At 44.6% G+C, this 22,169-nt stretch overlaps 1 long non-coding RNA gene across 1 annotated transcript; it reads left to right on the forward strand.

The window, feature by feature from the left end:
* The first annotated feature begins 8,916 nt into the window (after positions 1 to 8,916).
* On the forward strand, positions 8,917 to 15,995 carry LOC141418524 (uncharacterized). Its single transcript, XR_012443153.1, has 3 exons — positions 8,917 to 9,019; positions 9,697 to 9,896; positions 14,491 to 15,995. It is a non-coding gene; the product is annotated as an uncharacterized lncRNA (long non-coding RNA).
* The last annotated feature ends 6,174 nt before the right edge of the window (positions 15,996 to 22,169 follow it).

Genomic DNA, 22,169 nt, shown 5'->3' on the forward strand with positions numbered 1-22,169 from the left:
TATCACATCATTGTGAAGTGTTGGGTGTACTTTAAATTGGATTTTGAAGTATAGTTTCTCTCTTACTTCTTTGGAGACGATTAGTGTATTTTGACATAGTACATTGTTTTGGAGTTCAAAGGTCTAGCTTGGAGCTCTGCTGTTTATCAAAGTTTCAGGGCCCTCATTTAGTCCAAATGGGGGGTGGGATAACAAACTGTACTGGATGGAGGGGGCATCATAAGCTTCCTGTTTGCACAGGTTTCCCTTCTCTCTTAAGTCCCAAGGGGGTGATGTAAAGTTGGGTCCATATGGATGCTAAACACACGTTGGGTCAGAGCAACACTGAGCTCACGAAACCTGCAATCTTACAATGGGGCTGCTAGCAAGCTTTCTGTATTAGTCAACTATGAATGCAGTAACAAATGTCACAGACTAGGTGACTTTAGCTTCAACAACAGAAATTTTCTTTTCATTTCTTTCTTTCAGGGACACAGTGTGGCATGTACAAAAGTTCCCACAATACATCAAATATATCATAGTTGAATTCACCCCTCCATCATTTTCCTTTATCCTCCCCTTTCCCCCAGAAATTTATTTTCTCACAGTTCAAAGGGGTAGAATTCTAAGATCAAGGTGTTCACAGGGTTAGTTCTGAGGCCTCTCTCCTTGGCTTGAAAATGTTCTTACTTTCCTTGTCTTCACTTGGCCTTCCCTCTGTGTGTGTCTGTGTCCTAATCTCTTCTTACAAGAATACCAGTCACACTGGACTTAAGCCTATCCATATGACCTCATTTTACCTCATTTAGCTCTTCAAAGACTCTGCCTCATTCATTTACATCATCATTACTGACTTTATGAATGTTTCTTAACATGAGGCATGGTATTTTATCTCACCAGACTCCTATGGTAGGATTTCTTTTGAAAATTTACAATTTTTATTAGAGTAAACAACAATATGATAAAAAATAAAACCCTATTTCCAAATGGGTTCATATTCTGAGGTTCTGAGGCTTCAGAATTCAATAATGAACTTTACAAGGATGTAATTCAGCCCATAACATTTGCCCAGAGTCTGTCCCTAAGGGAGCCATTATCTCTATTATTCTGGTGAGAAAACCACCTTTGTGTCAGAGAGAGAGAGAGAGAGAGAGAGAGAGAGAGAGAACACTTCCAAGGCCATTTGCTCTGCAACCTCTTTGAAAAGATGGTCCTGAATAAAGACTGTCAAGGCATGTAGAAATGCACAGAGAATCATCCCCCAACAGACTGTGTAGAAAGCAGCTACCGCTTCTATGGCTGGGAAACCTAGACAAGTTGGGTTTATCAGAACCCATAGGAGGTTGATTCTAGGAGCTTGTCAAGAAATGGGGCTGGACCCCAATGCTGCCTGCATGGTGAAAGGCGTTTCTAAGGTCAGAGCGAAGATCCAAACTGGCTAAGGGAAGACATAGTTTTTAAACTCTCAGCATCAAAAAGCTGGGCATGGAAAGAAGGGGCTGAGAGACATGATCTAATCACCAACTGTCTACTTAGCATTACACACACTTTTATGAATGTTTCAATTTCTTACTTACAACAATTGCAGCTTTGTGTTTCCATATACCAAGGTGCAACTGTATTTCATGACAACAAAGATGCTCCCAAGTGCCATCAAAATGAGGATACCAAACCCACTATTCTCCACTGCCTCCACACTATGTATCCATCTCTGGACCATAGTCATAGGGTCTACCTCTGGGTGATACTAATTATCTAACTCAGTTATAGTCCCACTTTATTATTTCATAACCTAAAACCAAATCAAATCTCACATGTTAATTATCAACAACATTCCTTACATAAAATGGGAAGAAGAATGGAGGAACATATACACACACTTACAAGCATAGCTGCTACACACACCCATACATACACACACACATGGTTACAAATATAGCTGTTACATTCCTCAGTCCTCATTTCCATAGCTGATCATGAGGCTACAGTTAATAGGTATTACTTCTTTCTTCTTTGACCTAGCTGATATTCTCATGTGGCTAGAGTTCTTGACCTGGCATGATGACTCAAAACTTTGTTCCTGGGTGGTCTGATTTCTCAGTAGCTCTGACTTCTTTTCAGTTGTTATAATTTTACATGAATTTTAAATATTGGACTTGGACATATTAAGAGGTACCTTGGAGCATCTTTTGAATTCTAGACATGGTACCTCTTACCACTGTGTGACAAGACCTCAGGCTCCCCTGGGTCATTGGGTCAACCATTCCATAGCCCTTTTTCTGCCTGCTAACTCAGTGGCACAAGGATCCTCAAATGGCCAGATAACAGTCCATTTTCCATTTTGATGGAATCAGGCTTTGTTTCTCCTAGTAGAGACACTCTCCCTTTGTGAAGTAAGATCTCCAAACCAGTAGAACTCTAGGTTAGAATAGGAAGCAAAGTTTCTGAGTAGGTTGTTAACTGTAACAGGAAAGGAGCTGCTTACAATTCCACCCCTTGATTCCCAGACCCAGACTTGATTCTTGGCTATGGGAAAACAGCCTTATATATTGGTTGCTGAGTCAAAGCCTGTGCTGCATCCTGTAGGGCACAGCCCTGTCATTTAGGGAGTTGTTTCCCAACTGGTGCTGTAACTGGGTCTTTGGCAGGCCTTTCTACTGGTTCATCAGGGCTGCTGTTTCTGGCATATAGTAAGACCAGTGAATTCCATGGGCACAAAACCATTGTTGTATTTATTTTTCTGTGAAATGAATTCTTGCCATACCTGGATCCTCCAGAGGATGGAATAGAAACACTGGAAGGACAGGTGGAAGTTAGGAGGTGGTATTTCAATTCCAGCAAGAAAATGTCTACACCATTTGACCCCACTTTCAAGATCTTTCTTCCTTCTAACAAGCCCTCCTTTACAGCACAGCCACTTTTCCCAGCACTGACTAACTTCCCCTTGCCTGTGAGCACCTATAGTCTCAGGACTCCTGTCTCTGAGCCCCTCTGTCTCTTCTTTGCTTTGTGTGAAGCCCCTTCCTAGGCCTGTCTAGGCCCTTCTCCTCCAGGTTAGCCCATCTGAGGTTCTAAATCTTCTCTCCAGCCAATGTGCTTCTCTCTGCCAAACCTCTACATCCCTCTCCAGGTTTAGTTCCTGGAAAACTCAGGGATGCCATTTGGGCCTGGTCACTCCTGGGAAGCCCTGACATTGTTACCTCTGGAAGGCCCCTTTTTCTGGGGCAAGGACAGAGCTGGTAGTGTGCCAATCATAAGTGAGGATTATTACACCTGACTCTGTCCTGCTTGAGATGAGGTCCATCTGATTGGCTGAGTTTGCCCCCATGGACTGATAGAAGAGGAATGTCCACATGCCAGGCTCATTTGACCCTCAGCAGGGTGTTGAGTGCTGGGTTACAGTTACAACAGATAGCATTGGTTCAGTGTCCATAGATCACCAAGGCACAGTCCAGCTCACTGGATCCTGAGTCTACAGAAAAAAATCAAGGCTTGTCAAGGTGGTGAAGATGAGGAGGGATGAGGCAGTTGGGGCACCATTCAAGAGGGCACCATGGGACTGGGTGAGTGGATAAGATACCCTCACTCTGAACACTCTCACAGGGCCAGCCTCTTCACCTCCCACCACACAGAGTTATTGACAGGGACCTTGCTGAGGATACTATTCCCTGTCAAGGTCACTGACTCAAGGGAAAAAAAAAACAAGTCAAGTCTATTGGCAAAAAAATAAAACATACTGGAAGGAAGAGGGCTTAAAATAAAAATCATAGAAACTACTCACTTCTGAAATAGTTATCAATAGACAGAAAACCTTGAAGAAAAGTTAAGAGACACTCTCAGCTCCAGATCTTGTCCAGTGCAGAGTGATTAGGAGAGAGTGACAGAAAAAAAGGAAAAGGAGGGGAGAGCAACCTGTAGGGACATGGAAATGGCTTGAGAGAGATTTGTATAAGTAGGTAGATAGGTGGCAGGTGGATGGATGGATGGACAGATGGACAGATAGACAGATAGACAGATAAACAGATGAAAGAAAATTTAAGAAATCTGATACATTTTCTCACTTGTTAACATGTCCTCTGCCCCATTGTACCCTCTCACATAACCATGAATAGGTCTGAGTGGCTCAGCTGGACTATTAAGAGTTCAAGGCTGGGAATGTGTTGATTAGCTTCTGCTTAGGGTTTCAGAGGAACAGTTCACCTTGTCTGGGAGAGAAGAACCTAAACAGCCTTTCTTCTATGGCAAAGCCTCCCTGTCACACTTTTCCTCCTCTGGGTCCCCCATCTCTTCCCTCTCTGGAGCAGGCACCTACAACTCACCTCAATTCAAGAATGGGTTCTGGCAGGCTACAGAAGTGTGAGAAGAGAGGTCCCTACCCTCAGGGAGTGCTCAGGGACACCTCCCACCTTGGGATCACGCACCCTGCTTCTAGATCCAACTCAGCCTTTCATGGCCATTTTGACCCAGGCCTGAGTTTCCCTCTTTGTAAAATGAGGGCCTAACCTGAATCAACATTCCCCCAGGTGTTGTCAATGTACAGCAGTCAACCCTCTATGATCCTCTGGAGACAAGGCTATTTTGGCGAATGAGTTTGTAAGCTGTAAGCTGTTGTTGCCTGTCTGCATGTGCCTGCCTGAAGCAACGGGTTCCCACTCTGGCTGGAACACACACCTCTTTCTTGCTGGTGCCTGTAGGAAGCTTTCTGGGAAAACCAGCTGTGGATTTCTACAGGCCTTCCCAGGCAGGGAGGCCTGGGGTATGAGAAAAACAGGATGGGTAAGGAGAACACTAGCCTGGGAGTCTGAGGGAGGGAGCACCCTCTTTGACCCGAGGCTGTGGTCACTTCCTTGCCTGTGCTGAGCTGTGCAGCTGTAGTGGCCTGACGTTGCAGGCTGGTGGTTAAGCGGGTAGACGCGTCTGGACACACAGCCACGGCCTGGCCATCCACACTGATGAGCAATTGTGCGTTCTACTCACAGGGTGCCTTATTCCAGCCTTTCTCACTCCCTCACTGGTATTCCCAAGATTCCCTAGGTCAGTGAGATTCACAGGAAAGCCTAGGCTGACCCATGGGGGACAGGTCTTCCTGTCCAGTGGGTCACACTGTGAAGGTAACAACAGGGTCTGAGGGAGATGTCCTCCTGCCTGGCTCTTAGAATGAGAAGAGGGGAGGCCTGGTAAGAGCAGACAGGTTCCTCCACTCCAGGCTATAGTTGCCTTCTTCATGAAAAATATGTCAAGCAGGGCACAGTGGTGTGCATAGGTAAACTCAGCTACTCAGGAGACTGAGGCAGGAGGATCACTTGAGGCCAGAAGTTCTAGACTAGTCTGGGCAACATATCAAGACCTTATTACAAAGGGGAAAAAAAAAAAAAAGAAAGAGAGATGACAAATTAGTCATCCTTGGTGAAAGGGAGAAAGAGCCAGTTTTGAGGCACTGATATGGAGACCTCAACCCTCCACAGGCCCAGCACCAGCACCTTGTAGCTGGCACCACTGCAGGACAGCATAGGATGTCTGACTGGAGTGTAGACTGAATCGTCTCTGGTGGCTGAGGCCAGGCTAGTCATGCCTGTGAGTGATGAGTACCTTGACAGAGAACGTCAATGCTGTGTCTGGAAGGTGAGTCAGGGCCCCACAGAATAAAAGCCTCTACATTCCTGGAAATGGCTTCCTCTTAGTATGTTTTCTCCCTTAAGTGACCTCAAAGGAATGTCAGCTTTGCAATTCTCATTTCCATAGCAAAATGGACTGGTGTGCACTGAAATTCAAGGGCATGGTGTAATTTCCAAACCCAACTCTCAAGGGATTTTGGAGAGTGATAAGTCCTTCCTCACTGTCTCCCATCCATTGTACCTATATTCATCTTTTAAGCATTTATTGAACAATCATTACGTGTCAGGCACTGTAGGATGAGTCACAGTGTTCAGCAAGACACACATAGTCCCTGCTCTCACACACCGAATAGTCTAATGTGGGAAGACGCTAGACATACATGAATAATTATCTGCAATTTTCTATGAACTTTGAATCGATCGTCCAGGGGCCTCCCAGAGGAAGGCACACAGGGAGGAGATGAACAAAGTGGGAAGTTCACAGGAAGAGAGAGAAGTCCATGCAGAGGGACAGAGCAGGCTGAGAGACAGACTTTCAGAAGCTAAGTACCTCAGCATGGTCTGACAGGGGGGGTGATGAGGAGGAGTAGGTTCAGGGCTAGCAGGGCACCCTGAAGCTTCTGTTCTATATCCTGAGAAGAGTTTTTAGGCCAAGGGGGTACAGACCCTGGTCCTGGGACCCCAGCAAGGAAGTGGTGAGATTCTCCATGGGGGAGTGAGCAAGGGGCCAGGATAGCAGTAAAGCAAACAGACTCCCCAGACACTTGGTGAATAGTAAAAGTACTTAGCTTTTCCATATCCCAGGTCTCTTTTTCTAAAAGCATTTGTGCTGTGAGGTCCCAAACCACCATACAATCAATCAGGGGAGACTGAAGACCAGGGTGTTCTAGTTACAAGACTGGCTTTCAGGTGTTGTCCCACCCAGACCCACCCCGTATCAGTGGACTGGTGCTTTCGTTTGCCTGCCTATAGACTGGCTTATACAAATGGACAACAGTGGTAACCAGAAGGGAGCCTTGTGCTCTTTTAATGGACAGCCTAGGTCAAGATGACATGACAAAAACATAGTAGCCTCTCCATTGTGATGTCACACCTAACTCAAGGAAATGAAAAATCCCAAAGAAGTCATCAAATAGCTCACGAATGCTTTGATACAGTAGACGGGATCTGGGCTTTGAAACCAGAAAAACTTGAACTTGTTTCCTGGATCTGCAACTCATTGTGCAGCCTTGGGCAAGTCATTTAACCTCTGGGGTCTTCATTTCCTTCTCTGTAACAAGAGGATAATTGCAACAAGCTACCCTCCCTCATTTGTTTCAAGAATTAGAGATGGTGTTTGTAAGTTTAGCACAGTGGAAGGCAAGAATAACCCCTTGGTATTCGGAAGAAATAGGAAAATTTTCAACCCATCTTGGGGAGAGGGGTGTTCCACCTGTGCTCTGAACAAAGGGAAGCCCCAGCTGCCAGCAGTGCCATGCAATAGTCCATCACCAGTCAGGAAGTCCTGCCTTGTGTCTAGTTTGCATATCTCTCTACCCAGCAGCTGGAGCTCACCATCCTTGCTCTGCCCTTAGTGTCTGTATCTGTGCACCATGGAGAGAGGGGCCCAGAACCATGCCACTCACAGGGCTTGCCACTAGCTTTCAAAGCAGAGCTCTTGGGAGACATGGGACATTGGTCCTGCCAGACTTGGCACATTGACAAGCTTCCTGGATGAAACCGTGTCAGGCACACAGATTCCCTGTCACCGATTGGGGTCCCACATCAAGGCCTATCTCTGCAGATGCTGAACCTTTCCAGGGCCAGAATGGGAAAGACCCACCCTGGAGTGAGCAAGGGGCCAAGACAGTAGTGACGCAAAGAGCCCTCCAGACATGTGGTATGGTAAAGGCACTTAGCTTTTCCATACCTCAGGTCTCTTTCAATGAAAACCCCATGAGAATGTGTGAGGATTACACAACAGGAACTTGGAACATGGCCTGGTCCATAGTGGGCACTCAGTTTTTGTTTGCTGTGATTATGGTTACAGGTGGACACCTTCACAGGGAACAGATATACAGAGACATATGCACTCACAAATACACTCACGCTCAGTATGGTCCAACTTCTACAGTGCTCCTCCAAGACAGGCTGGGTCTAGCAGCGTGTGGTCTTGTCGCGATGTGGCAAAGAAAATAAAATTGCTCTGAGAATTCTAATGAGCACAGTTTTCAGATAGCATGTGAAGGGAGGCCCATTTGAGAGAGAGGGGGGACTGGGCCTGAGGGCTCAAAGCTTCTCTGTAAGCAGCCAGTGAGTTTTAAGCTGGCTGGACTTGTGCAGAGTGACTTCCATTCTACCCTCTGAATTTCCAGGGAGAGTGTATAGCCCCCAGCAGCTGCAGTGTTTGGAGAAGATTAAAGACAGGGGGCTGTGGTCCACATCTGAGTTAATGTGCTACTGGTCGTGCTCAGAGGCCAGAAGCAAGAGCTGTGGAATGCGGTCTGAACCAGAAGCCAGGGCAAGCTGACCAGAAGGAAGGGAAGTGCCCCAGGCACCCCGAGATAGCATCGTGGAGGTAGTTACCCTGATTTGATCATTACACCTTGTAAACATGTAGTGAAATAATGTACTATATATACTCCACCACTATGTACAATTATTATCAATTTCAAAAAGATATTATTAGTAGATGGAGTAGGAACCATTCACATGACCAACTTCTGGGTATAAAAAGAGCAGAAATCTGAGCATGTTAGTCCAGCCCACTCTGAAGCGTTGTCCCCATCGGGATGGGGGCAGGAATCCTGAAGACTTAGTCACAGAAGGCTTTGTGGAAAGTGGGGGTCAGGTAGGAGAAAAGCTGTTTGTTCCCGGTGAACCCTACAGCAGCAAGAGCTGAATGTCGAGGAGGACCTCTAAGAATTTTCTCTGTCATGTATCAGGGATTTTCTGTGGTCTACACTGATGGTTTTGAAGAGGAGACTTGGAACGCCCTGGGACAGTAGCTTCCTATCATCTTTCATTCCAGGATGAAACATCTCTTAACTCTGTGATTAACACACCCTGACTCTGGACTGCAGGCAGATTAAAGGAAGGGACCTGATGCTTTTGAAGAAAAGATGACCATCTGGATAGCACAGGTGTGAGGTGGCCGAGGCCAGAAGACGGCAGGTGGCTGGGCTCAAATGGGGGAACACAGAAGTTGACAGATGGGACAGGTGTTGGGTAATTGTGAAAGGGATTTGCCCAGGTGAAACAAAGATTTTTTTTTTTTCAATTTCAGTTTGGGTGAAACACAAGAATTTCATCACTATTTATTAACTGCCTTTCAAACTTTGCCCACAGATGCAGTAGGAATCTTTTAATGGATGATTCATTTGGGAAATAACTTGAGAGAGAAAAAGAAGAGAAATGAGAGACAAGGCAGACTGTACTTTCAAAAGGTAAAACAGCTCTGAGAACTGTTTTAAAAAACAAAACAAAACTCATTTGGCAGTAGAACCTGACCTGGATTGACCTGAACCACTTGGTCATCTTTATCCCATGTAATGTGAACATTTAATGCAGAAATATGGATGCGTATGACTTTTGGATACTGTTCAGACCCCACTGGTGTTCTGTATGATGTAGGTGATATGCTCTATATTGCCTTTCTAAAATTCAAACCATTCTGGATTGTCAAACATATTTGGTCCCATGGTTTGTGGATGGATCCCGCCTACCTCCAGGGACAGCTGACAATACTCAGCAGACTGCCTGGTGGAAGCCAGTATGAGCTGGTCAGATGTGAGAGACTGGAATTGACCCCAGGGAAAGACTACAGCTTTCCTGCGTTCACCTGGGGGTCTGGGGAGCCAGTTGTATATGCTCAGGCTGGTTCCATTGGACTTGGGCTGTAAAATTAGCAAAGATAAATAGAAATTGTTAGAAAAGCCATCCTCGTGGGTGAAAGGAAAATTCATTTTGAGATAGCACTGACAATTAAAACATGTTGATGGCATAAAAAAAGCAAAACAGATTCATTCAATTAGGCTCACTTGCAAGGCTATTCTTAAACCGTGTTTCAAAAACCTGGAGTGTGATTTTACTGTCCTTGGCTCTCCTTTCTTAACTCCATCAGGTGGGTGCTCAGTCCCACAGCCCCGCTGGCTGGTCCCCAGGAAGATGATAAGAAGGGAGGCAGGTAAGAGGGAGCGAGCCAGGAGGATCACCACCAATAGTCTACCTTCTCCATTCTGTGAACTGAGCAGTTCTTGAGCTTTTCAAAGCAGCTGCTGCAGCCAGCACCAGGGAAGCCTGGACACCAGGACCCAGCAGCAGGTAAGAAAAGAGGGGTGGCTGTAAGGGAGGGGAAAGTCAGAAGGGCCATGCTGGTTCTGAGTTTTAGAGTAACCAGATGAGAAAGGCTAGCCGAGGCAATAAATAAATACCCACATAATAAAGGAAGAAACGTGCCAAATTCCTTAACAATTACAATTTTATAGAATAGAGCTTAGCTCTACAAGAAATGTGTCCTGTGGAGTTGATGCAGAACACTGTGAGTGACTTGTCTTTCACTGATGTGAAAAAATAATGGAAGAGCTTAATGACACTCTAGACCAGTGATTCTGAGAACCACTATGGTCATTCACTTATGAACACTCCTGATTACAAAGGGTAGGAGTAGGACATGCTAGGGTTCCCTACACAGGGTACAAGTAAAGATGCTGATGGGGCAGGACCTGCAGATAGGAGAAGATGAAACTCAGGGAACCAGGACCACTGGGAGGAATCTTTACAGCCACCTTTGTCCATCCCGGGAAGAGTGCTACCCAGGGATGGCTGGGCTGAGGTGGGAAGCGATGAGTTGCCTGGTCCCTGGAAGTTTGACAGGTCTACAGCAGAAGGGGACTCATGAAACAGATGGGGATTACACAAGTTATTCTTACCAGGAAAAACATAGGAGATGGTGTTTTCAAGTCCTGGGATGGACGGTGGCAGGAAATGACTGTCGTCTTTTGGAGCCACTCAACGTCTCACTGCAGCAGATGGTCAAACATCATATCCCACAGGCTGTTAGAGAGCAGGGGTGGAGGACCTGTGGGCTGATGTTGTCACTTGGGGTGGCTCCTTGCAGAAGGCCAGGGCAAGTGTAAGGGCCAATTTGTTTATTCCTGATTCTCCTTAATCATAGTCTTGGACTACTACTTGTCCTGTAACTGTTTTATATTTTCCATTTTTCTCATTATTTATAGCAGAAGGGCAAGTCTGGTATCAGCTACTCCATCATGATTTGTCCCCTTTCCTGGGCATCTTCTTGCCCTGCCCTTGTTCTTCTCAGAAGGAAGCCAGGTGTTGACATGGTGGAGAAGGACAGACAGGAGTCTGGATGCAGGAAAGAGGATGGAGGCAGGGACAGAGAGCAGATGCTCTCTGACCAAGGGCAAGGCTGGGGAGTCCATTGCCCTTTCCCCTCCTCCTGCTCTCACACTTCCTTTCCCCTGCTCCAGGCCCAAACAAGTCTGGAGCTAGCCAGCTCAGTTGGTGACTGTCCAAGATCTCCTGCCCACACTTCCTCCTTTGGGGTGATAAAAAGGCCCTGGAAGTCCCTTCAGTTATCAAGGATGCGTGGGCTTGTCTCCTGGGAAAAGAGTGCACAGATTTTCTGTGATGGAAAGTGCCATAGATCAGAGCTCACGTCCTGCCGCTGACTTGCAGATTGACCCTGAGTCAAGTTGTTTCTCCTCTGTGCACTTCAGTTTCTTCACCCAGAGGATCAAACTCATGGTTTCCCCAACATCTCTGATGTGTGTACAGGCAGCTCATTTCCCTCTGAGCAAGGGTCCAGCAGTTGGATTTGAGGATACTTTTCTCCCCTGAGTTGTGTCATATCTGGTGGGTGTTGACTCTGCCCATCCCTCCTGAGAGTGCCCAGCTCTGACAGGTTGGAAATGGAGCTGGCTTTAGTTAGGTGAGAGGATAGCAGGGGGTGCTTTATATGTAACAAAGTATTGAGTAGGAGTGGACCTGAACATGGCATTTTCCTTTTTTTTTTTTTCCTTTAGAGCTGAGAAAAGGGATGATTTCAAAAGATTATATTGAATGTAGACACCACAATTATTTTGAAAGGAGCCACTCAGCACTCTATTGATGGTACAAGAATGGAAATACCTGTTCTCTGTGAACTCGGGGGTGTGGTGGAGACCCTGGGCAGGTTGAGGGTGGACCATCAGTTGGAGGATGTGTGGGAGAGGACCCTGTCCTTGGAGGAGGTATGAGCCCTGGACAGAGCCAGCGTAACAAGGATCTGTACAGATAGGACTGACACTGGAGGATCTCTAAGGAAGTTCTTTGAGCAGTAGTGGGTGGTGGTGGTGGTATTTCTGTGCATGGGAGTTGGCTAGGTTCCCAGACTGGGCCCTAGCAGACTCAGCTGTAGCCATCAGGAGAGAGGTCCTCATGATGACATTAGGCAGATGGGAGAGTGATGCTAGGGCCAAGGATGATTGATAAGGCTGTCTGCAAGAATGTCTGAGGCCTAGCTCCGGAGTCCATGGTAAATGGCACCTGTGAACCTTCTAGAAACATCCGAGGAGCAGACCTTGGGAGAGCCCAGATCCTCTGAGTTGGGAGGGTGAGGGCTGAGGTAGAACAAGAGGTGGTTCCTCCTTTGCTAGGGGCTGCTTGAAGACTGCTTCTCACAGTGCCTACTCTGCATACCACAGGAGCACAAAAACTGATTGCAAGAGCAAAAAGGTGGAGGCCCTGATGCCTTCTGGGTGTGTTGACAGAACCGGTGCTCTGATTGCCATCATCACTAATGATCCAATACCAGAATGTTTTCATGAACTCTGGCCCAGTTTACATTGATCCTTTTGTTGATGTCAGGATTCTATTGTCTGGGCCTATCCCCAACATTTGTGGGGCTCAGGCAAAGAGAACAAATTGGAGACCCATATTCTTTAACATAATGAGTTAAACTTACAACCATATTTGAGAACCGTGTACATTATTTAACATTACAAAATATTCCTTAGCCACCCTATATAATTGCTGGGACTACACTTCAAAGTACTCCTTGAAACAGAAGAAGAAGCCAGAAAGTGGATGGTCAGAGGGACTGGGAAGGCATAAGCTGCCACAATATGCTGTGTAACTTCTTTCATTCACATTGAGAGGAAGGATTGGCCTTTTCTTGATCTTGACACTTCTATCTCCAACTAAAAACAATGATCCATCTCTTACGCTGAGCCTTCTCAGCATTCACACAGTCACCTGTGTTTGAGAATACAAAGCAAACTCTGGAGATGGGTTTTCCTGGGCCCTATATGGTGCTAATTTGAAGAATGGACATTTAGGTTTTGTGTTTGTGATATGTGACACATTTGAAGGCTTAGGGCCCCTTTGGCCAGGTCAGTATTATTTTATTTCATTTTATTTGATCCTTAGCCCTCAGATACAGAGACATTAGTTCAGTGTGTTCTTCAGTGTGTTACATAACATACTGCTTGGGATGGCTAAGGCAATCTTACTATACACGTAAAATTCAGGATGTGTTTTTTAGAGAAATGAAGGGAACAACTCAGAATAAAGTACTGCTAAATTGATGGCCCTCATCCATTTTGAGGAATGCAGCCTGCAAAATGAGTTTAAGATAGGCTCAGCTTAGCTTCTGGATTTTTGATCAAAAACATTTTTCAGGTTTTTTTCTCCAACATCAGTTAATAACCTATTGAAGAACAGAAGGATGGGTACCATTGGATGTGTGAAAGTGTTTACAGAGGCAGATATCTAGATTTTGCATGAGGAAACAATAGGGAACCAAGAAGGAGTTGTGCTATGATTTATGTATGGTTTGAGTGTGTCCCCCAAAGGTTCATGTTCTGGAAAGGTGGTCCTCATATGGTGGTTTTGAGGTGGTAGAACCTTTGGCAGATGGGGCTTAGTGGAAGGCGATTAGATCCTGGGGACACTGACCTCACAAGGGATTCATGCTGGCCTCACAGGATGGATTAGTTCCTGAGAGAGCAGGTTGTTATGAAAAGAGTGAATGTGTCCCTCTGTGGTCTCTTCTGCCTCACCATGTGATCTCTTCCTCAAGCATTTCCACTACTGTGGTGCCATCCATCATGAGGCCCTCACGAGAGCCAAGCAAATGCTGCTGCTGTGCTCTTGAACCACCAGAACTAAGAGCAATAAAACTCTTGATACTCAACTTCAGGTATACTGCTATAGCAACAGAAAACTGACTGCTTTCTGTGGGCAGGGCTGCCTATATGGGAACAGGTGGTCCAGCTCACCCTGCATTCCCATTGCTGGCTTGCTCACTGAGGTGGTCCCTTGAAGTCAGCTCTTTTCCTTCTCTCTGACTAGCACTCTCTGAGTTAGGTTTGGTGGTCTTCAATCCCTGGGTTTCCTGTCCATTTAGCCTTGGTTGCTGGCACCACTAGAGCCTTGACAATATTTCCAGTCTCTCTCCAATTCCAGGACCTACCTGTGTTCTGTTGTGCTCTCCTCCCCCATCTCATCCTCACAGTCTTCACTGAAGGTCAGAGGCTGTGCTGATGGAGACCTTGACGTTGGCCATGAGTCATGGCAGTGAAAGAACATGAGGGAGAAAGCCCAAGGACAGTGCTCGCTCTTCTGTCCTTCAAGTGGAGTCTGTCAAAGGAAACCACTGAGCCAACAGCCTTAAGTAGAGGCACCTAGAAGATCTGCTGCTGGGTTAGGGTTGAGACACCCTCTCCTGCGAAGGAATAGCTAGTGCTGCATACAGCACAGGCACTGGAGCCTGGCCATTTCTGCCCAATGCAACACTCTTCTGAGGGGGGATCCTTGTTCTACAGCCTCCTCTTGGACTGGCTGAGATTTTCTTGGGGTTGTATGCTCTGGGGCACTTCCCACTCACTCTTTCCTCCTTTTGCCTCTCCTGCAGGGATCAGAGCTGCACTGCAGTCCAGAGACTCTCCCTGCCTCCTCCCGATCCTTCTCCCCCTTCATCTTGTACAGCCATTTCCCTCCCAGTAAATTGCCTGCACTTCTGACTCCATCTTGGCATCTGGAAGATCTGAACTGACACAACCTGTGGGGAAGACTGTTGGAAAAGCCACGTATGGTTTTGTAGCTGTTGACTGGGAGGGGACAAAAGTGGTTCTAGGGGAGGTTGGATCAACAGTGGCAGCCCAGAGCAGGTTGCCCATAAAATCATGTCTTAGTGGAAAAGGACAAAGGTGTGGGCCCCTTGATTGCTATGCTTCTTACAGTCTGTAAAGAGCACAGGGAGTCTGGGATGAAGGCCCAGTGCTCATCTCCTCCCTTTGGCCATCATTTACCTTTCAGGATCTTGCAACAAGTGGAGTGTGACAGGGACAGTTCTGATAGTCAGGCCTTTTTGGTGGGACTGGGGTTTGAACCTGGGGTTTCACATTTGCAAAGCAGGCGCTGGACCACTTGAGCCACACCTCCAATCCATTTTGCTCTGGTTATTTTGGAGATGGGGGGGGTCTTGTGAACTATGTGCCTGGGCTAGCCTCAAACCTCGATCCTCCTGATCTCAGCCTCCCAAGTAGCTAGGATTACAGGTGTGAGTCACCAGTGCCCGGTTCATTCGGTCAGCTTTCTTATGATAAATTCATTCTTATTCTTCTAGTAGCTACAAAAGCAAATAGAAGGCATCTCACAATTTAGTATATTAGCTAAAAGAAAGTACACATCCCACTCTAACATTACTAATGGGCGGAGTCCCCGAGGTTCTCTTGCCCAGAGATGTTTTTCTTTATTTTATTTTCTACTCTGTAGGAAGCCTGCTTCTACTATCCCCTCACCCAGACTTATCCAAGAGGCTAAAGCCAGCTCTATCCACGTTAAGCAACATATTTGAGGTGTCTGAGATTACTTCTAACTCCAGGAAAGCCTGTGAGATGACATTCCAAAGAGAACTCCTCCCCTGCCTTCTTTTCATTTAAATAATTACACATCTCTTCCTCAGAGGTTCTGAAAGAACTTGCCTGAGGGGCAAAATCCTTTGGAGGGTGGTTCAAGCCTAGCTTTAATGACATGCACCCATAACTATAAAAGCCATCCTCTGTCAATTATCTCAGGCACTGGGCAAGCTAGCAAGTCATTATTTGTCAATACTGTAAGGAATAACAATCAACATACTAGAGAGCCAAGTTCAACTCAAGACTTGCTGGGCTCTGACAGAGTGGAGAGGGGAGGCTCTCGGTCTAGTACCTTCACCTAGCCAGCAGAGAGATGTGGGTAGGCTATTTGGGGCTGGCTGTTGCTGAGCTGAAGCTCTTTTTAAAAATAAGTTTAGTTGGTCCATGCAGAATCTGTTAGATGTGCTCATGAAAGGGGCTGGGCTCTGAATAAAGTTCTGTGTCCCCTTCTTCACTGCTTATCTTAGGATGCTAAGACAAATAAAGGGCAAGTTATCATACCAAGGATGAGTTTTTTCAGTAAGAGTCTACGCCTGGATGGTGGGGGAGAGAAGGAGGGGTGGGGGTTGGGGGGAGAGATGGCCCAAACAATGTATGCACATATGAATAAATGAATAAATAAACAACAACAAAAAAAAGAGTCTGTCCCTGAGAGTATACTCACCTGTTCGTGCATTCTGTTTTCCAGAAAACATAGAGGAGGAAATCTCTCCAAGATCAAGGTAGGAAGAGTGTCTTCATTTAAGCATTGATTCATTCAACAAACATTCATGACATGAGCACCATGCGCCAGGAATTCTTCCAAGAATTGAGGGGTGTGACAGGGAACAAAACAGATACAGACCTGTTCTCATGGAGCTTATGTCTTAATGTAGAGGGATAAAAAAGCAGCAAATAATTAGAAAAGACAGGTTCTGATAGTGAGGAGCTCCAGAAAGACAATAGGACAGGATAAAAAGACAGGGAGGAAGGATTTGGGTAGAGGCACAGTTTGGGGAGCTGGGCTAATCTGGTTTGGTACTCAGGAAAGAACTCACCAAGCAGGTCTCATTTGAGCTAATATGGGAACAACTCCAAGAACTCAACCACACAATAGACTAAGGGGTAGAGTTTGTGGTAGGAGAGCAAGAGCCAAGGCTGCACAAGGGGAGTGAGTGAGGTATGTTTGAGGAATCAAAGGAAGCTCCAAGTGACCAAAGGACAGTGAACTGGGGGGAGAGGACGAGGTCAAAGGAGAAAGGGTCAGGTTATGTGGTGAGAACAGCCGAACCAGTATTCCAATGAAAACTGGGTAGACCCCATACCATCTCAATCTCTAGGCACCTAACACTATGTGCCCTACTGCAGAGAACACTGATTGCTGATAGGCTATGAAACCTGGAATAACTAGTCACACATATCCACTGGTGTATCTAAAGTCCTTTATTCCCACCAAACTTCTAGCAAGTCTCTTCTATATTTCACTCTTATATTGAGCAAGTCAACAGAAGTGGCTTTACAATTACAAAATTACCATTTAAATAATTCGTGTTTTGTGGGAGGGAAATGGTGAGTCCTCTATGCCTTCCGGTGATGTCCCTGGCTTTCACAATAAGTCTTACTGAGCAGTACTGGACTATAGATCAATTTGGATTCAAAGAACTAACATCACATCTTCTCGTTGGTCAAAGCAGGCTTTGCAGGGTCAAAATAGGGCTCTGGTCACTTTCCCTAGTGATCGTTTACTTTTATATTGACTGTTACAGGCAAAAGGGTCATTTGAGATTCACACTAACCACCCAGTTAAGGAATCTCATTGCCGGTGTCTTTGTCAGGAAGTCATCCACCCTTCACCAGATTGCTTCCACTAATGGGATATTCCCCTCATTCTGAAGAAATTGATTTCTTTGTTGACAACTTTAGTTAATAGAAAACATCTACCCTACTTTATCTTCCAGTAATACTCATCAAAATGATCTTTGAAGAGTTATGGTCTTAGAGTCTTCTCTTCCCCAAGATAACATCACACTAGGTCCTAAGCTAAGCTACTTTCTTTGGTGAAGTTTTCAGATCCTTAGAAGCCCTCAAATACATTTGAATTAGTTAGGAAATTTTTGTTAAGAAATGATTGAGCGTCCAAATCTAATTGGTTTAAATAAAAAAGGGAATCGATTGACTCATGTAACTGAAAAGTACAGACAATGCTACAGAACTGCCTTGGTCCAGGGCAAGTTTCTCACTGCCTTTGGCTCAGCCTTCCTTTGTGTTGGGTTCATTCTAGCCTCCCACATGGTGGCCCTGGAGGCTTCACTCTGGAATCAAAATTTAAATGCGATGCTTTGATTGGCTAGACCTGGTCACATTCCTGCTGGTAGAGGAAGGAGGATGGGATCAACTGCATCAGGAACAGACATTCTGAGCATGGAGAAAAGGTGGTTCCCCCAGAGGAGGAGTGGGGTACAGCCATCTGGAGAAAAAAAGAGAATAAAAGCTTTGAGGGAAAAACAATAACATTCTAACTAAACTCAGATTTGAAAGTAACCCATGTCCTACTTCACCAGCTTGGGATACAATTAAGGTCACATTTCTCCAATGCAGGATTCCAATTAAAGACCTCAAGCCCCCAGTTTCAACTGATAGTTTCCTTCGTCTTGGGCTCTACCCTACCAGGATTAACCAAGAACTTTTCAAAGTGCTAACTTGTGTTTCATCTTTGGTGGAAATATAAGATCTATTCCAGAACTGATGCCTCTGAGGTCCATGGAGATTTTTGCACTGTTGCTGCTGTTACTGGTAGTTCTTATCACAAAAGAGTCACATGTGAAAACTTGTGACCAGGCTGGAACTGGGCCTCTTGTTCAGGTTGTAGCCTCTGGCAGAGGTCCAGGGTTCCTCAGGTTGGGATGGAGTCTGATTTCCTGCTTTTCCCCCTTCCCACAAGTTCAGAAAATGGGTCCTCAACATAGTATGACTCGGGTCCCAGCATGTACATAAGAAGTCCTTGGTGTTTAAGGGCTTTCTTATATTTTGTCTAATGGCTCACTTATTATTATTCTGATTTTATCAAATGATTAACATTCTGTTAATTTCAGATGCTCCACTCTTCTCTACTTATGCACACAATATTTACATAATTGTAAATTGAAATTATGATCTGAATTTCTCATTTTCCCACTGATTGAAAATTATCTAGTCTTCTAGACATTTATGAGTTGAAATTACAGATCAATGATGTCAGATTTTCTAAAGTGGTTTAACTACTTGAAGAAACAAAAACACCCCAAATATCACAGTGATAAAAAGCTAGTCATTCAACCTATATTAATACATTTATGAAAGTGCTAGTGCCTAAATTTATTTTAGCTATCCTTATCCTCATTCTTACTTTCTTTCTAACATCTCATCAAAATGTCAGCCACCAAAAGAAAAACCCCAACCATTCAGAGTGGCCAAGACTGCAGGATGTGAGCTAAGAATTCTTCAGCAGGATCAGAGATTGTACCTCAAGTCCTAGCCCCTAAGGATCAAGTCGAGTCTCTTTGATAATTTAGTTTTATTTTAATTCCCTGGAATTGTTGTAGATTTTTATTTTCTGAGGCGAGTTGTCTTTTTGCAGAAATGATGGAGCCATAAGTCTTGCCCACTGGCTCACCAGTTGTCTGACTTGGTTAGAGTCCCTACAGGCTGTGTTTATGGTTAGCTTGGTCATTGGAGAGTTTCCTTGCTAAGGCATAAGAGGTGAGTCTGGACTAAGGGTCATCTTTGGGACATTTGATTCCCTTGCTGTGTTGGATTCCACAACTGACCTTTTTGTACATGGTCACAGTGAATGACCAGGACTTATTCCACCAGGTCACTCTACGTGGCCTCTGATCCTGGTCAGTCTGTCCTGCTCTTGGTACAGCAACTACTTTTTTTCTAGCTTTACTTGCTTTAATCATAGTCTGTATGTTTTACAAATTTATGTTTGAAGTGCATGTCTTTACTTACAAACAGCTATTTAATAAAAGAAATGCAATAACCCTGTGTATGTGTGTGTGTGTGTATAACATATATGTGTGGATATACATTTGTGTGTACATTGGTGTACATACACTCTCTCCTTCTTTTTCTCTTTCTCTCTCTCTCCTTTCTTCCATACCTGTTAAATCATTAAAAATAGACCTACTGTATTGTTTTTATCCTTTTTAATTTCAATTATATTATTTATATTAATTTTTTGAATACTATTGCTCTCTGTCTTTCATAAATAATTTCAATCAGCCATATTTACCACTCTTGATTTGATCCTCAAAATGTCATATCTCAGTTCTTGCAAGGCTGTTTAAGCTAGCTCCTTGTTCTACTTGCACTGCCTCAAACATCCCAGAAAGTATTGTGCTTTCTGGAACTAAAATAAAAAAGGGCTGGCCCAAGTGGTAGAGCATCTGTCTAGCAAGTGGAAAGCTCTGAGTTCAAAGCCTAGTACTCCCCCTGCCCTGCAAAAAAAAAAAAAAAGAACTAAATTAAAAATAAAGGAAAAGTAGGAGGAAAAAATTAAGTATGGGTTATGGTTCTAATGACGTAAAAAGAAATAAAGGGGTTGGGGATATAGCACTGGGGTAAAGTGCTTGCTTAGCATGTGCAAGATGCTGATGCTGGGTTTGGGTTTGAGCCCCAGCACGGGGGTTGGGGGGGGTGTGGGGAGAAGAAAGAAGAAATAAAGGCCTAGGGGGAGAGGAGCTAAAAGCACAAGAAGTATTAGTAGTGCTTACTGTTAATGGATCATTTTTTATTATTCAAAATACTTAAAATAGTATGCATTACTTCAAAGGAAGTTAATGCTTTAATTTAAAATTCCAACAATCCACAAGTATAAACAGTAGAAATTAAAGTTTTTCCTCTCACTTCCACTGCCACTCTTCAGATTTCACCTAGTTTGACACTACAATAACTCAGCCTTCAGGTTTGAAACTCTATTTGCTAGAAGCATCTTTTGTTTCAGGTAGTCTATGAAGAAAAAGCTAGTTGGTTCTTATTTTCTTCATATAAATTAATGACAGTTTCAAATTACTTATTCAAACATTGTTAAATAAAAGATAGCATTTCTACAAAGCAGGTTTCTAATGAAGCAGAATTGAAAAATACTGTGAACCTCTTCAAACCAATTGCTGTAAGTACAGGTAGGTACAGATGGGATGTATGGCCTGGACTCTGCAATGAGGTCTCTGGCCAAAGAGGAAAAGATGAACAGAATAAGGGATGCTGGAGTGCGTCCTGGTCCAGCATTTCCAGGCACAGGCTTGTGTCACGGGGCAGTAGCTGGTGGATTGAATCAAAGGAGCTATAATTTGTTAAGGCAGGAAAAGTCATACTGTCTGATGAGACCACAAACTAGGACAAGAGAAAACAAACTGTGAAAAGAAAATAACATGACACATTACACTGGAAAACCCAGTATAAACACTTTTTTTTAAAAAAATAAAATCTGGGGCCAAGAAGGAGGGGGTGGGAGGAAAGGGAGGGGGTGGGGGGAAGGGGGGAGTAATGCCCCAATTATTGTATGCACATATGAATAAAGGAAATAAAAAAATAAATAAAATCATTTCCTTTTCCAAAAAATAAACAATACCCATCCTTTGCCCTCTCCTAAAATCTCCCTTGCATCCCTAGTGCCCAGATTTTGGTCTTTTATGATAATGAAAAAATGGCTTGAATTATTTTTTTGGATAAGATTTTTGCCTGGGGCTGGCCTTGGACCATGATCCTCCTACCTACGTCTCCTGTGTAGGCGGTGCACACCACCATGCCTGGCTTTTTGACTGATACACGGTCTCACTAACTTTTTGCTTGAACTGGCTTCAAACTACTCTTCTCCTGATTTGCACCTTCACCATAGCTGGGATCACAGGAGTGCACCATTGTGCCTGCCCTCTCCTACATTTTATTTTAACTTATATGAATGTAGCAAGAACTTTCTACATTATCAAATGTTTTTAGGAAACACAGGACTTGTAGCAGCTGCATGATGGTCTGTCATGAGGATACCCCATAATTTATTGTGTCTTTCTGTTTCTGGCAAAGAAGTGTTTTAAATCTGGAAAGTACATAAAAGATCATCTCCAGATGAGAAACCTACAGTCCAGCAAGGCCAGTCTTTTGTCCAAGAATGGCAAACTGTTTGGAGGGTTGGCTGAGATGGGACCGGATGCTCCCAAGGCCTGGGCCTCAGCTTCTGCTGCTGTCACACTCATCTCCTGAGCCTCCTCAGGGCACTTTTGGAACCTAACTGTAGAGCACTGCCTACATTCTTCCTAAATTGCATTTTGTAATTTGGGGCTCATTACTTCTGCCTGTCAAGATCTTTTTTAAAAAATCTTCTGTCACATAACCATTAGCTAATGAGAGACAATGTAGCCAACATCAGAAATGATCGTCTCTTCCTTTATCAAGATGTGCGTTCTAAATTATCATAGCTTTGATCAGATAATTCCAATAGTCACTGGCAATTACAGAGAAGGGTACTAATTAGCAGATCTCAGTCCGCGTTTCTCAGGGATTCCTGAGTTCTGATATTCTGTGATCAGCATTCCAGCAGGGTGCTTGAACTCTGCCCAAGGGGTCAGTGCTCATAGGATGGGAGAGGAATAATTACTGGGTGGGGAAAAGGAGGAGAGGAGGGAACTAACACTTGTGGCTGACTCTGTGTCATGCT

Source organism: Castor canadensis, chromosome 17, assembly GCF_047511655.1.
Source record: "Castor canadensis chromosome 17, mCasCan1.hap1v2, whole genome shotgun sequence".
Taxonomy (NCBI): Eukaryota; Metazoa; Chordata; class Mammalia; order Rodentia; family Castoridae; genus Castor; species Castor canadensis.